Source organism: Mytilus galloprovincialis, chromosome 7 (genome assembly GCF_965363235.1).
Source record: "Mytilus galloprovincialis chromosome 7, xbMytGall1.hap1.1, whole genome shotgun sequence".
Taxonomy (NCBI): Eukaryota; Metazoa; Mollusca; class Bivalvia; order Mytilida; family Mytilidae; genus Mytilus; species Mytilus galloprovincialis.
Window position 1 is genome coordinate 67,661,102 of NC_134844.1, and position 17,558 is coordinate 67,678,659.

The window sequence follows — 17,558 nt, forward strand, 5'->3', positions numbered from 1 at the left end:
TTTGCCCATTATTCTGTATTTCGTAAACCCAAATCAGACCCTCTTTTATGGAACATTTTAAAAAGAAATTATACGTTGTAAAAAAATATGATACATGTACGTACATTATCAATATACATATCTAAAACAATTACTAATTCAGACAAAAATACATTGTAAGTACATAAACGCAAAAATGGTAAAAACTTAAAAATAGAAAACATCAGGGTTACTGTCTACAAGTTGACGCAGTAAAAGATGTAATTGAAGCTATATTTTTTTATGCCCCTCTCAACTACCCCTGTACGTCTGTCCGCCCGTCATTCCGTCTGGTCGCCGTCCTTCCCCCGTTATAGTTAGTCCGCAAAACATATACAGTTTGAATCCTAGAACGTTTTCACTTTGCTGTCTGTTTGCATGTAGTCAGTGTTTTGATCTTTATTAATATTTTCTCTAATGAGAGATAGTTGAACTTTGTCATTTTTGGGTAACCAATTCATAAATATTTTAGACTGTCTTGTAAGTCATCTGTTTACAATTTTTCTCCGTTCCGATATATGATTTGGCCACTTTTGAAAAAAACGGTTTCTTTAGCAGCGGAACATGTAATAGCTTGTGTTTTGGTACTATATCACGACAGAATGAGTTCTGTCCATATACTGCTGCTTAACATCGCATATATAAACAAACATTATATCAATGATCCCACAAATTCTTGAAAGAGTGTCGTGTGGTTATTTATACATCTGCAAGTTAACAAGTTTAACACGCAGACAAACTGACATCTTTGTTAATATCTTTTTAGTTCTGTATAAAATTTATTGAATACAAGTCTACAAAAACGTTTTAAAACGTTTACTAAATGGTTATTGTTCCATAAGTGTACATATGTATGCTCGAAGTATATATAGAATCAGTACATGATACACAACATGCGACAAATAAAAGGGGGTAGTAATAACAGGAAACTAAATTAAACTAAGGCTTTGATGGATGTAAACTTCAATAAAACTGAAAGTTACATAAGGGGAACAGGAAAATAAGAAGATATTGCATCACTTACAACAACCAGTGATTTTTTATTCATTACTGACCAGCGAGATAATCCAACAATTTTTTAAGGGTCCATCTGAAGTGTGGACCTAAATGTTCTTTGTCTTTAAATATAACGCTTATTCTGTAAAATCTTCAATTAACGATTTTGTCAAATTCTTCTATCATTACGTGATTTCTTAATTCTGTACATGGTCTACACTATTGTATTAAATATTTTTTTTTATTTTCCGTTGTTATTCTTTATAATTTTGCAAACTGTTTTGTTCAATTTTGACATTCGCCACTATCCATTATTCTGCAACTCCCTTTGAGATCTTATTACATGTGACAATAAATTAATGTGCTTCTCTCTCTGAATTTCGCTTTCTCTGAAGACATTGCACGGTCTTTGTAGTACACTGTATTTTCCATAAAATACATCGTGTTAAAACATTTTCGAGGAAACCAAACATACGGAGGTTGAGATATGACATAAAAACAGATGTACATATTTATCTTTAATATGCCCCCCCCCCAAAAAAAAAAACAGGCTGAGACAGGACTCGAAATATTGTCTTTTGTTATTAAGTCCATCTACACAAACGAGGGGAGACCTTTAACAGGACTTCGGGATCGGGTGTTTTTAAGCACGGAATTTCGGGATAGATCCTTTCAGGTTCCAGCTATTCTTTTTTTCGAATTTCGGGATGGCGGGATTTAAATTTCTATAAATTCTGAACCTCGGGATTTCGGGATCAGGACCCCTGAAAGGTACTGAAAGTCTGTCACGCTGTGCATATTTTTCAGTAGGTATACATAGAAGTAGTATGATATAGAGACGATCGATATAATCTCGTTCTCAACCTTCAAGTTTTATGAGTGAAATTGAATAGACCACTTTCGAGTTCATCCGTCACCGGCAAAAAATCGTCAATTATAAGCGCCTTTGTGACGTCATTTACCAGATAAAAAGGCTCGCCTGTATCCCTGCCCTGTAAACGTTCATCAAGCGTCTTAGTGATCGTCATTGTACAGGATAAACTAGAAATAGACTTTGTTCTGTAGGAACTTAATCACAATTCCCTAATGACAGCGGTGCAGATTGTCAATTATGATAATTATATTTGCCGAATCATTCGTGAATTATAGCTTAATAATTTTTCAACCACTCGCTCAACATTGAAACGGAAGTCACGACGCACCTAAACGCACGAGTGACGTTCACTAAAACCAAAGTTTTCGACGGAAATGCATCGAACTCGAAAGTTGTCTATTGAGAACAGTTCTATTTTATATTTGAGATGCTACTTTCAGGTAGGGTAATTTTTTTTTTATTCGGTTAATTTTTACCCATATACATATATATATATATCTATATATATATATATATTTCCTTTGAGGAGACAACCATACGAATCAATACTATTAGGATACTAAGCCATGTATAAATCTTCAAACCATATACTATTTATACATGTATCTATTTAAAGATTTGTATTCTATTTTTAACATCGAAATTGCGAACGTGAAAGAAAACACAATTACACAAAAAAAAACAACGTTAGAACACGAAATGTGGAGATGGATGATCATGAAACATCATTTTTGTTTACTTTCAATTTGTAATAGTCTAAAAACTGTGTATGAATAGTATACTATTATTCCAACCGTGAATAAGGTTAATTAATTTAAGTGTATTATTGTTTAGTGCCATCTATGACTGACTGACAGCATCGGCAAATTTATGACCAGTATTAGTTTATGTGGTTCATATCCTTTTCTCTAATTTGAAAATATGTTTACTTGTTCCGACTGGATTGATAATTTTCCAAATATGGGATATATAGTCTTACCTTACACTATTTTAATGTCCCTAACTTGCGCCCAACTTCTGCTTATTTTCTGCTAGACGATGTCTTTTCCCAGTGAATATAGGGTTTTTGTAAGGACAGTTTAGACATACTACATATAAAATACTTTGAGACCACACTGTTTTTTCTCATCACAATTATGTAGAAAAAGTAGTGAGCAACAGTTTTCACACTTGTTTTAACTGGTTGGCAGATACACAAACTCTACCACCCTACGTCCCTGACGCCAGTCAAACACCTGATTTTCATTTTGAAGATTGTTTTCATGACTGTTTTCATATTCATTTTTCAATTTTAAATTTTAGAAAAACAAGTTTATTCTCCTAGAAGTAATATACTTTCCGTCAAATTTACCGTTGACGTTGTCCCATCGAAAAGTCGCCGGGTGCAATTTTAACATTGCAAAATCTGGTCAAAGGGACGTAATTCGTACAAAACGTCGCAATATTTCGCGGAATGCCTGTACCAAGTCAGGAATATGACAGTTTTTGTCCATTCGTTTTTGATGCGTTTTGTTATTTGATTTTGCCATGTGATTATGGACTTTCCCAATTGATCTTCCTCTAAGTTCAGTATTTTTGTGATTTTACTTTTTACTGTTATTTGACCTTAGATTCATTAATGGGAACCGTATCCTCCCCCAAATGGGACAGTGGTGCAATCATTTAACAAAAGAACGAACTTTAAAAATCAGTTGAAAGAAGCGTTACTTATTAGATGAATATAAATAGAAATACATAAACACGTGTGTACGTGGTACATTCTAACAACAAAAACACACAAAGTACAGATCTGAGAGACTCAGTTACTTAGAGCTAGTTCAAAGCCAGTCACTACGAATATAACAATCCTGTGTCTAAGACTAACTTATTTATCCGTACGCATCCATCATACAGACTATGACGTCATAAGCAGTCCGAGAAAATAAAGACTTTGTGTAATGCCAGACAATAGGATTCGACATATTGTAGATCCATGAAATTTTCTATGTATATATCAATAATATGTATTTGCTTTTGATTTACTGAACCAAAATCAATATTTGATTTGAATAAAAACAATATTCAACGATATAATGACAGTTTTGAATTGATAACCTTTTAGCATAATATTATTCAAAGCATCGCGTTAACCAGGATCATTACTACATTTCCGAGCACGATTAGCAATATCTTCGTAAAAATGAGGATGTGCTATCTCGTTTTGAAATAAGGTTTCTACAGTTATAATCTTATTTTTTTTATGAATACCTGATGTCATCCGCTATTATTCTACAACAATGTCCTTACATGTTTTGTTTATGAACTGGTTCATTTTACGTTATATATCCAATACAGTATTTTGGATGAGTAGCATTACGATATTTAATACTTATTAAACGACTTCATATCATTAATAAAACATTACTTTAAAAGATGTTATAAATATAGAGACATTTTATCAAACTACACACATGTGCACACAATATCTAGTGGACAAATAGTAAGATATACAAAAACATGCATTTGGTTATTGAATTCTAAGCTGAGAGTACATGGTTAAAGAATATAGATGATATCTAACAGTTAAAACCATATTCGGGGGAATTGCCAATCTAATAACAAATAACGACTTGTCCTTACAAATACAGAGAAAACGATACAGCTTCAACCTTTCTAGTAAGTATATCCTAATTTTCTAGTGGAACACGCACGTCATTTTGCTTTTACAATTATTTACTAGTATATACTATGTAATTTTACATCCAAGAAAGGATGATTAAAAATTGGAAATAAATTGTATACCTATAACGCGATATTTTCTTTCGGAATGATAGGTCATGCTTCAGAAGAATCAACCCAGACGATACCATGTGTCAATAAAATTGTTCAAGGCATAAGATGATAAACTGTATGAGGTCATTTTTTCCTTGGTAAACATGCAAACTGCAATTATCTAAAAATGGAATTCGTTTTTTTGGTTTCCTATTGCCGATTGGGATTTTTTTGTTTAAAGTTCTATCTCAGTTAGGACTAACATGTTTAACAAGGACACAACAACACCGATTTTATCAGGTGTCCCTGGGATCATCTTAAATGATGTTAAGAAAATGACACATGTGCAGTCTTCTGAATCCTCATTGTACTATAAAAAGATATTTGGCACGACCTTTTTCAACTTTTAATCCTCAGAGCTGTACAACTTTGTACCCCACCCCCTTTTTTTGACTTTCGAACTTTTATATCTGGGAGTCACTGGTAATTCTTGTTTGGACGAGGCGCGTTTTTGACGTAATGAATTTTAAACCTGATGCCTTTTGTTATCTGTTGTTCATGTGTTTCTAATACGTTCTCCTATTTGTTTGTATTGTGGTCCTGTATTATTATGTTGTCATTTTGATGTTATATTTAACAATGCCATCAAAGCGCGAGGTTTGGCATGCCTCAAATCAGGTTCAATCCACCACTTTTTTTCTTTGTCTTGTACCAAGTCAGGAAAAATGGCCATTGTTATATCATACTTCGTTTCTGTGTGTGTAACATTTTTACGTGGTGTTTCCGTTGTGTCGTTTGTTTTCTCCTATATTTGAGTGTACTAAAAGACGTGTCACGGTACTTTTCTATCCCAAATGCATGTATTTGGTTTTAATGTTATATTGGTTATTCTCATCGGATTTTGTCTAATGCTTAGTCCGTTGCTGTGTGTTTTACATTTTAATGTTGTGTCGTTGTTCCCCTCTAATATTTAATGCGTTTCCCTCAGTTTTAGTTTGTTACCCCGATTTTGTTTTTCGTCCATAGATTTATGAGTTTTGAACAGCGGTATACTACTGTTGCCTTTATTCAACCCCGCCACAGTCTGTATGTATCTGCTTGCCGCCAGTCATGTGCTTGTCCCTAGTCAGTGATTGTCGTTTGTGGCATATTTGTGTTTTGTTCATTTGTGGTGTACATAGATTTCTTGGCTTTTATAGCTGACCATGTGGTATTGGCTTTGCTGGTTGTTGAAGGCCGTACGTTGACAGTATAGATGTGTTAACAAAATGTATAAGTCATTATGTATCTTGTGACGAATTTTTTCATTGTCAATCATACATTTTTTTTTTACATAACAAAAAAATCGGCAATGAGGTTCATTTTAATTTTAAAAACACAAACAAAAGTATTGCTAACTTTATCGCTACATTAAAGGGAAAACAATTTTATATATGACACTTTTTACACAAGCCAGATTTAATTCATTCGTATGAAATATTTTGATACTCGTATTGATTAATACTGAAAAGGAAATACTATTGTGACACACAAGTATTGGAATTCCTTTTCGTTTTACTTGTAAATGTATCACGATGGCGTGCTCTCTTTGTATCATTTCTTAACAATCTCTATTTAAGTATAACATTTTCTCTATTAACTTGATTAAATGATTAACTGATACAAGTGTATTATATTCTATTAAAAAAACATATAAGCACCTCATAATGAGGTCGAGGAGTATAGAATTAAATCTTGATTCTTTTCTTTTTTAAATTGTACTGCCTTGATAATTTTCACTATTCAGATTGAAAATAAGTTAAAAATAATAAAAAAAAAAAAACACTTTTCTGCGAATAAAATGTTATTACAAATCAAGAACGGATTAAAGTTGGCAGTGTGAGACAACTTTGGTTGATTACATTTGGAATAACTGGGGCATGACTGGAATGGGCTTTTTCTTTGGTTGTCAACCCCCTTCCAATTATATAAATTTAAATATCCGCCCCTGCAAATAGAAAAAAAAAACCAAACAAAGCCTCCCTTTCCATAAACTAAGTTGATACAATTACTAACTTGCAGTTTTTATTCAAATTCACTGTTTTTTACAATTCATGTACGTCTTACTTCATGCAGTTGCACATATATATTTGTCTGGATAATGATTTCTAACATTTATATATTCGGTGCAGTTCGGTGACCTAACTGCTAAGAAAAGGCAACAGAAGTATACCGTTGTTCAAAATTCAAAAATTGACAGAGAAAAAAAAAATCCGGATTACAAACTAAGACTGAGGGAAACGTATCAAATATAAGAGAACTACGACACAATAGAGACACAAAACCGAAACGTAACACACAGAGAAACGAACGTTAATGTAACAATGGCCATTTTTCTGACTTGGTACAGGACATTTTATGAAACAATGGTGGGTTGAACCTGGTTTCGTGTCATGCCAAACCTCCCGTTTTAATGGCAGTGTTAATTATAACATTAGAATTACAAAATTACACGACAGGGTTACAATAAATAAACAGATAAATGGGAGAAAATATAGGACAGAGAAACAAACGAAAAATAGCCATCCAAAGGTAACAGATTAAAAACTATTTTTATACACCAGACGTGCGCTACGTCCACACAAAACTATGCTCAGATGTAAAACGTTTGAAAGCCATAACAACTACCAAGTTGAAGATCGCCGAGGACCAAAAGTTCACAAAAGTTGTGAGGCCAGGGTTATCCGTCTTGGACAAAACATAATTATTATTAAGAATAATACATTGTTTTGCAAACAGTAAATTTTGAAAATGACTATATAATAGTGATACATGATTTAACTGAAGTGGTGACTAGCTATAGAATAAAAAACGAATCAATTACAAAATCACAGCCCTGTTAGCCCTAATCAATGCAAGGCCCAAAGTGACGTCACATATAAATTTCTAAAACGTGTTCCGAAAATTAACAGAATTTGGATGAAATTCAAGATTAGATTTGTATGACTCATCTAACTTATATTAATAACAGTGAAATTTATAATACTAATTCATATTTAATTGAAGTAGTGATTATATAATTAATTGTATTATCTAGCTTTGCGGTTGTTTCTTCTAATCAAACTGAAAACCAAATATATAGTGTAAATTTCGTTGATTTAAAATGAAATCTACCAAATGAACTGGATGAGTAGTTATCCCCCAATACAACACAACGATACAACAGAAGAAAAAAAAAACGATTTACAACTACAAACGTTAAAACATGTGAAAAAATTACAAAGACAAATCGTATGGACAAATGATGGATCAACTAATTCGTGATGGTGTCTGCAAAATTAACGTAGTGTTATTTTTCAATCTGTCCTCCTAACTTTGTTGGAGCAGTTTCTTCGTTAGGAGCACACTCCTGTATATGAAGTCCGTATAATATGAACATGCACGAGAATAACGTATTAAATGAGATGTGTAAACTCCACACGAAGGGGTAAAGGGTATGTTAATGCTGAGAAATGGGACATTGATAATTGGCAAGTTGAAATCGTCCCGTTTATCATAGGTTTTCGTGTGAATTCGTCCATCCGTGTCAATATTGAGGAAAAGATCAAGGTCTGAAGTAGTCCTTCTAGTATCAGTTGTATCCTTAATTTCAAGTTCGCTGGGATATATGAGATGCAAGTATTGGCTGAAATATGGGTTATTCAGTGATAGGACATCATCAATATATCGTAAAGTGAAATAAAAAGTGCTTTTTCTGTTTGTCTTTTAGAAGGGTTTGAATGAATTCTGTTTCATACGAGTACAAAAATAAATCGGCTAGTAGGGATGCACAAATAGTAGCCATTGAAATACCGAGAGTCTGTTAAAATATGAATCTTCCAAACTCAAACAAGTGTATTGTCGAACAAAAAGTCCAGCATTTTGATAATTTCATCTTCAGTATCTTTTCTGGTAGATTCAGTGTGGTTTTTCACAAAATATGAATAATTGTTACCCAAAACAAGAAATTTGTATCTACGATTCCCATTTTTACTGAAAAATCTCTCTTTAATGAGATGGTGGAGTCGATATTTTAACTGAACATGGGGAATAGTAGTGTAAAGGTTCGAAAATCCAAAAGTCTTTATTTTGCTGCAAAATTGCAAAAATTGTGATCGAAGATTAAGCAGTAGATCTTTCGATTTTTTGAGAATCCACATCTGGTTAACTTTTTTTTTATCTATTTTTAAAGCCTATATTTAACTGTAGAAATAATAGTAGTCAGTATTTTAGAAAGATGTTTAGTCGCACATTTTGACGATCCAGCTATGTATCGTTCTTTATGTGGATTTTTGTGTAGTTTTGATATCCAGTATAATGATGGCAAACTTTCTTCGTCTTCTTTGATGTTGCTACCAAAAGAAAGAAGTTCAGATTTGTGATTTTGTAAAATATCGTCCTTGGTAAATGATGTTAAGGAATATGTAGTGTTATGATATTGTAATTATTGTATTTATTTTTGTATGGCCTGATAGTTGTTTACAGAATAATCTTAGAACTGTGCAGTTTAGAAATCACTGGAACAATTACAGAATGATTGGAACTTTCCAGAATGATCCTGATAAAAGATGCGTTATATAAACTTCTACATTTTACTAGAAACTTCCATTGTAACTTTCTAGGATGTTCTAGTATAGATTGTTCTAGAATTTTCCTTGACATTTATATATATGCAGACACTAAAGTTAAACGCTCACTCTTGGATTTGGACTTAGACATCGATAGACATTAATATACATAGCCTTTGGATTGACACTTTTATTCTACAAACAAAATCATACTGGATTGTGACCGTAATATTCAGATTGGATTCCGAGAAGATTTCTGGATACAGATAAAGATAAAAGATTGGACTCATATTTTGACAGTTAAGTTAACAGTAATATTTGTGTAATACTTCTTGTAAACATTTGTATAATAAATCTTGTTAAATTTTATAATTGATTTGTGTCTTTTGTTGGCTACAATTTAAAGGCGATTTCTGGCCGTAACAGAAATTGGGGGCTCGTCCGGGATTACTGAAAATATCTTTTTCAAAATTTATTCAGTATTTTTATTATAACTAGCCAACAAAATTCTACAAAATGGCATTTGATGCCGGTAAATTTTTGAAAACGCCAGACCTGGAGAGTTTTGATAATTTAAAGAAAGAGGAATTAGTGTTGCTTGCTAAACATCTGAAATTAGATTTTAAAGTATCTATGAGAAAACAAATTATAAAAAATTTGGTAATAGATAAATTAGTTGACTCAGAAATTTTAGGTGAAGAGGCTCTTGAACTTAAGGTAGAAACTGTTGACGCTATCAAATTAAAACAGCTTACATTAGAACATGAACTTAAATTAAAAGAACTGGAAATGAAGGAAAGGTTGGAGATGGAGAAAATATAAGAAAAAAGAAGATGAATTTAAATTAAAACAAGATGAATTCAAGTTAAAGCAGGCAGAACTAGAAATGAAGGAAAGATTGGAAATGGATAAAAAGGAAAAAGAAGATGAATTTTAATTAAAAGAACTTGAAATGAGGGAAAGACTAGAGATGGAGAAACTGAAAATTGAAATGGTCAAAGAAGAAAGCAACACTAAAGTCCAGCCAAAATCAGAATATTTTGATGCAGCAAAAAATATACGTTTGGTTCCCAGATTTTGTGAAAAAACAGTCGATAAATCTTTTCCACAGTTTGAGAAAATTGCTCATAATTTGAATTGGCCAAAGCCATATTGGACTACAATGCTACAAAGTGTTTTTGAGGGTAAGGCCGCTGAAATATACTCGGCAGTTCCATCAGAAAAAAGTTCCGATTATGACACGGTGAAACAGGAAGTTTTGAAAGCTTATGAGCTAGTACCAGAAGCATATAGACAGAAATTTAGATCTTATAAAAAGTTTGATTCGCAAACCTATGTGGAATTTGCTCGGGAAAAAGAAGATCTATTTGATAAATGGCTTACTTCAAAGAAAACAGATAACAATTTTGATAACCTAAGACAATTGATGTTATTGGAAGAGTTCAAACAATGTGTTCATTTAGACTTAAAAACACATTTAGACGACAAAACTCTGGAACAATTACAGAATGATTGGAACTTTCCAGAATGATCCTAATAAAAGATGCATTATATAAACTTCTACATTTTACTTGAAACTTCTGTTGTAACTTTCTAGGATGTTCCATTATAGACTGTTCTAGAATCTTCCATGACAAATATATATATATACAGACACTAAATATAAACTCACTCTAGGACTTACTCTTACTCTTGGATTTGGACTTAGACATCGATAGACATTAATATACATAGCCTTTGGATCGACACTTTTATTCTACAAACAAAATCATACTGGATTGTGACCGTAATATTCAGATTGGATTCCGAGAAGATTTTTGGATACAGATAAAGATAAAAGATTGGACTCATATTTTGACAGTTAAGTTAACAGTAATATTTGTGTAATACTTCTTGTAAACATTTGTATAATAAATCTTGTTAAATTTTATAATTGATTTGTGTCTTTTGTTGGCTACAATTTAAAGGCGATTTCTGGCCGTAACAGTAGGATTACCTGTTGTTCTATTTATTCCAAGCTCTGTTGTGAGACATTACATTTACTTTTCTACATTGGTTAGAGGTATAGGGGGAGGGTTGAGATCTCACAAACATGTTTAACCCCGCCGCATTTTTGCGCCTGTCCCAAGTCAGGAGCCTCTGGCCTTTAATTTGTTAGTCTTGTATTATTTTAACTTTAGTTTCTTGTGTACAATTTGGAATTTAGTATGGCGTTCATTATCACTGGACTAGTATATATTTGTTAAGTGGCCAGCTGATGGACGCCTAAGGGTGCGGGAATTTCTCGCTACATTGAAGACCTGTTGGTGACCCTCTGCTGTTGTTTTTTTATTTGGTCGGGTTGTTGTCTCTTTGACACATTCCCCATTTCCATTCTCAATTTTATTACATAAACAGTTGTTTAAACAGCTGTATTTGCACAGTGTCATTAAAACAAACAATCGGATAATATTGTGTGAAAAAACAATATAATTTTATTTCATAAAAATGTCTATACGGATTTGTGTAATTGGTGTTAAAAATTAGAGAGTTCTATAAATGTCCGGTGATTTCGCAAGTGCCTTCTAAACATAGTATATTTTGAATAAAGAAAAGATTGAATGCTACGACATAGTGTTAAATTTGAACTAAATAGACTGCCAAGGATGCAGATCAAAATTTTCTCAATCCGATAACATTTAACATCAATGAACCAAATATTATCAGATGAATGTATATTTTGATAGACATTGGCTAAATATGGTTTATCCTTGGATTGCAATTTCAACTTTACTCTGGAACTTATAAATTTTTATTTTTTCTATCCCTTCTAAAAACTAAAATAATAACAAGAGCGTTTCTATTTGTGTAACGTTGCTGATATTACGAAATCAGGTAATACGTGACATCAGCGGATTGATTATTGAGTTAGATTTCACAATTAAAATGAGCCGTGGTTCGTATAACATGCATTACAAATGTATTAAAACATGAATACATCAGAAAAGAATATCCCACTTAAGCGTGGTTGGTAAAATAAGATGCCTTTTTCACAAATCTTTGTAGAAAATAATGTTTCTTTTTGCGGTATAAAAGTCAGATAATGCATATTTAAATGTGTTTCTCGTTGTTGTCGTAGAGCACAATATGGGGTGTCAATATTGAGAAAGACTTACGTATAGTCAGTCCAGAATTATTCCAACGATTTTAAATAATACACGGACTATTTCCACTTATATAGCTAATTGTGACAACAGGTTCAAGGATAGAAATTATTGACAAGAAGTATACACTTGTCTCCGTCTATAGATTAACACCTTTGTTTTCAGAGATATTAGACCACATATAACCAATTATCAATTGAGTATAATTGACAAATATTTGCAATAAACTTGAGAGATGCCCACTCATGTTTCTAATTTTTACGAGCGTGTCTTTTTCAATGCATGTTTCAATACTGATGCACTGAAAATTGAGACGATGGTAGTATCACGGACTTACATAAACAGGTGTATTTGCACAGTGTCATTAAATGAAAATATAATTTAATCATTTTGTCGGTTTAAAGTGTCGTTTGCAATATTCACTTATATAAAGTTTCAATATACAAATATATGAAAAATGTCGTATGCAGACGTAATGTTTTTTCAATAACTTTGAATTACAAAAACAGAAGGGAGGCCATTCTGCCCATACAGTGACTGAGTGAAGCAAGAAACGACAAACTTTTTTCAAAAGCATTCTTTAACAAAAGTTGTCATCATACATTTCGTTATAGATTGTAAATATAATGCTTAGACAAAGCATTGTGGTTGAACTTAAAAAAAAAAAAAAAAAAAAAATACAACAACAATTAATCTACAAGTATTTTCAACTCTATTCACAAATTCAGTTAATATTGATAACTAATACTAATATTTGTTTATCATCAGACTCAATACTCTATAGGTTTTCGCACTTTATACAGTAACAGTAATTTAGTGTTGTGTTTCTGAAGTTATATTTACGCTCACATTTATTATGAAATTGAATCGAATATCTTGTTTCTATATACATTGTATGATAACACAATGACCAAGAAAAATCCCTTACTTTTTAAAATAATAGATTCCCATATATAACAAAAAATAAAGAAATGTAACTTATCTCAAACTTGTATTCAATTGGAATGTTTCCAAATGTCATAACTATGTGGGACATAAACGACTTCACATGTCGAGTAGGATCAACTTTTCCTTCCAAAGATTAAAACAAACTAAACTCAGTTGAATTTTTACTATTATCATGGTTATAATGCAAAATATTGTATTTATACGTATTAAAAAACGTTGCTTACCTCAAAAGCTGTATTGAAGGATGAATACGAAATTTATAGAAGAAACTATTGATGACAACTTGTTTTCTTGGACCATTGTGATAAATTGTTGTTTGTAAAACACAAAATGAATTAGAATGAAAATAAAACGCACATAAACATTGTGTTATTCAACTATACATATAATACTCTTCAATGATTCATAACTGTACTTAAATGATAAATATTGAGACACTTCTACAATTCAAATATTGATATTTCGAACCACTTTATCGTCAACACGGGAAATTGCACGCAAAAAATAAAATCGACACTGTTTACACATACGCAATTCAATTGATAAGTATTATGTATTGCCCTCAATAAAATATACTTTGGTCAAATAAATACAAAACACTTAAAAATGATCAAATTATCGTCGTGTATAACCATAAAATAGATATTTAAAAATATTTTACAATATTTGTTCAGAACAAAAGTAGATGTTGTAAAATGAATCATCAAATTTATGGGTTCTGGATTTGTAAGGTCGTATGTAAAACGATGTGCATCCCAATATAAAACTTCTTGAAGGAAAAAGTGCAATCAAACATCGATAAGACTATTCATTACTTATACACAATGTATTACAGGTGCAAATAAAACGAAAAATGGATTGTATGCAATTTGATAAATATTACACGTCGTGTTCAATATAACTCGACGGTAAACAACGGGAAAATGGCGTCATTGGCAGATATTTGAATTGTTCAGCGTACGTTAAGTTTGAATTTTTTTCGGTCATATTATAAGTTATATGGTTCGCTAATGAACCCCTACAGATCCATAGAGGGCTAGTAAAATCCATAGGGGCTAAGGCCAGTAGTAAACCGTATAACGAACTAATCGCACGCTGCACTTTTTCTGATAGGTTTTGTTGAAAAGTAAATAAGGAAACACAACAACATTATTAGATGACGTCACCCTTAACGCGTCATGAACTCCCTATGAAATTTAATAACCCCCTACGGTCTCATAGGGGGTCACCACGTGACGGCGTTAAACCAATCACAACGTGATATTTTACCAGCGGTGCGATAAACTACTATACAATCTTTATAACGATGATAATTTGCAGACGGAACTTGAAGATGTTTAAAAGAACGCGATGGAGAATATCTTGTTATGCAAAAGCCTTTTCAAGTTGACATTAGAAATTTGGTTGGCCTTTACATAAATGTAGTATAGTGTTCAAGAGTTGCTGGCATCCACTGGCATTGGTATATTTATGTGTCATTTTTAATCATATACTATCTCATTAGTTTATATTTTCCGTTAAGAACTGATTGTTTTTTTTTTTTTTTTACATTCTGCAGGGTGACAAAGCATTAACCAAAGAACATTTCGTTTGAAGCGTAAAAGTATATATATACTAATTCAGTGTTAATGGACATCATCTCATAAACATGTTTAACCCCGCCGCATTTTTGCGCCTGTCCCAAGTCAGGAGCCTTTGGCCTTTGTTAGTCTTGTATTATTTTTAATTTTACTTTCTTGTGTACAATTTGGAGTTTAGTGTGGCGTTCATTATCACTGAACTAGTATGTATATTTGTTTATTGGCCATCTGAAGGACGCCTCCGGGTGCGGGAATTTCTCGCTGCATTGAAGACCTCTCGGTGACCGTCTGCTGTTGTCTGTTATATGGTCGGGTCGTTGTCACATTCCCCATTTCCATTCTCAATTCTATCCGACTAAACTCCAAATAATACACAAGAAACTAAAATTAAATATCATACAAGACTAACAAAGGCCAATAGGCTTCTGACTCAGGATATGCGCAAAAATGCGGCATTTAATACTTATAATTACATGTTTTCGCTATTATCAAAGAAACATGATTACAATCAAGTTTTGTCTTTTAATTACACGTAAACTTTCTTATGGAAACGTGTTTCATCATGACTGTAACGATTCATTTGGATATGAATATTAATTTCAGAATGATGCGAGATTACTCCAAGCCAATCAAATTAGCGTATTATAATGAAAAATGTCATGTAATTATTAGTTAATGTTATTCATGACGTGCAATTTTCGTTTTTTAAACAACAGCGCGGTACAATTCTCGATATATTTTTACTAGCGCAGACTTAGAAACTACATATTGATATCGTATGTATCCCTAATCAAGTGTTTTTTGTCTAATGATTTTTGATTTATGATCTTTTATTTTTTGCTAATATACTGTGTCTATATGCCTGTCTGTGTTTATTTTATACAAATGACCTAGCTCTTATACATCCCATCATTATGTCATTGTGCTATTGTAAATTTTTATATTGTTTGTCATTTTTGTTAATTACCTTACAAGAACGTGGTATGAGGAGTGTTAATGAGACAACTCTCCATCCAAGTTACAATGTATAAAAGTAAGTTAGTATTGGTTAAAATACGGTCTTCAACACAGAGCTTTGGCCAACATAGAACGACAAGCTACAAGTTATATCTATACTTTTAAAGAGTCGCTTCGTTTCCTTCCACAAAAAAACAACCATCAATCTGACAAAACAGTAAGCGGTTTCCGGGATCAGAGCCCCCCAATGAGACCTTCTATAAGCAGTTTAATTTATTTCATGTTTGAAGTGAAGCAATTTTTTTTTTTTATTCAAGTTGATTTTTACCAAATTATGCATTTTAACAAAGGTGAAGAATAATTGTGGTCTGAGGCAAGAATTGGAATGGGAAATAAATAATAGACTTTGGATAAATAGGACAAAGCTTTTGTTACCTTTTTTTTAAATTCTCTTGATTTAAAATTTTTAACAAAATTCAAACCAAGGTTTAAATGCCCGCGATTTCGCGGATGTGTTCCAGTATATATTTATATATATTTATTTACCATATTAGAAAGATAGTGTAGTAGGTATTCTTTTTCCATGCTATTTCAAATGTGTGGATTCCAGCATGCCAACATGTCGGTTCAAACTTTGGTTACGACATGTCAGCTGCATTTATAGTATAAATAGTAGTAAGAGAAAAAAGAATGTTAATTGTATCACTCGTTTACGCCAAGAATGGACAGGTCCGACACTGACCGACACCTTACAATGTAATCCAGGTGTTAAAAGTACATAAATTAAATGTCAATTATAAGTACAGGTAAATTATTGTATAGATTGTAGTGTGTCTTTTGGGACTTTATTAGATGTATTTTGTTTACTGTAGAATGTTATAAATATTTTATACACAAACTCTGTAGTGTAATAAATATGAATGTATAACTTATGTATTCAAAAAAGATGAAATAGATCTAAAAAAAAGAGAAGAATTTACAGGTCAATGGCAATGTGTTTATGTCCAACAAATTCAAGGCGTCATGATTTGTGTCTTAGTTATATGCTCAATGTTTTCAGAAACATGCAATGAAAAATGAAATCTAAAGCAAGTAATTTCAGACCACGGACAATCCTCAACATTTTGGCTGGATAACAAATGTATTTATACATGTGCAAATTTGAGAATTTTGTTTAAACACTAACTGTTTAATGCTTCGCAATGTAAATAGATATAAGAAGATGTGGTGTGAGTGCCAATGAGACAGCTCTCTATATAAATAACAATTTATAAAAGTAAACCATTATATATCAATGTACGGCCTTCAAAACGGAGTCTTGGACCACACCGAATAAAAAGCTATAAAGAGCCCCAAAATTACTAGTGTAAAACCATTCAAACGGGAAAACCAACGGTCTTATCTATATAAAAAACGAGAAACGAGAAAAACGTATAAATAACATAAACAAACGACAACTACTGTACATCAGATTCCTGACTTAGGACAGGTGCAAACAATTGCAGCGGGATTAAACGTTTTAATGGTACCAAACCTTCTACCTCTTTCTGAAACAATACCATAATACCACCGCGAAATATTTAACACTTCGAAAATAATCACTTTTGAAAAAAAAACAGTTTAAATAATATCTACAGGTGAATGAAAAATAACTTTGTCGTTTTATGTATACTACATATGTGTATAAAAGTCTTCCAATAATTAG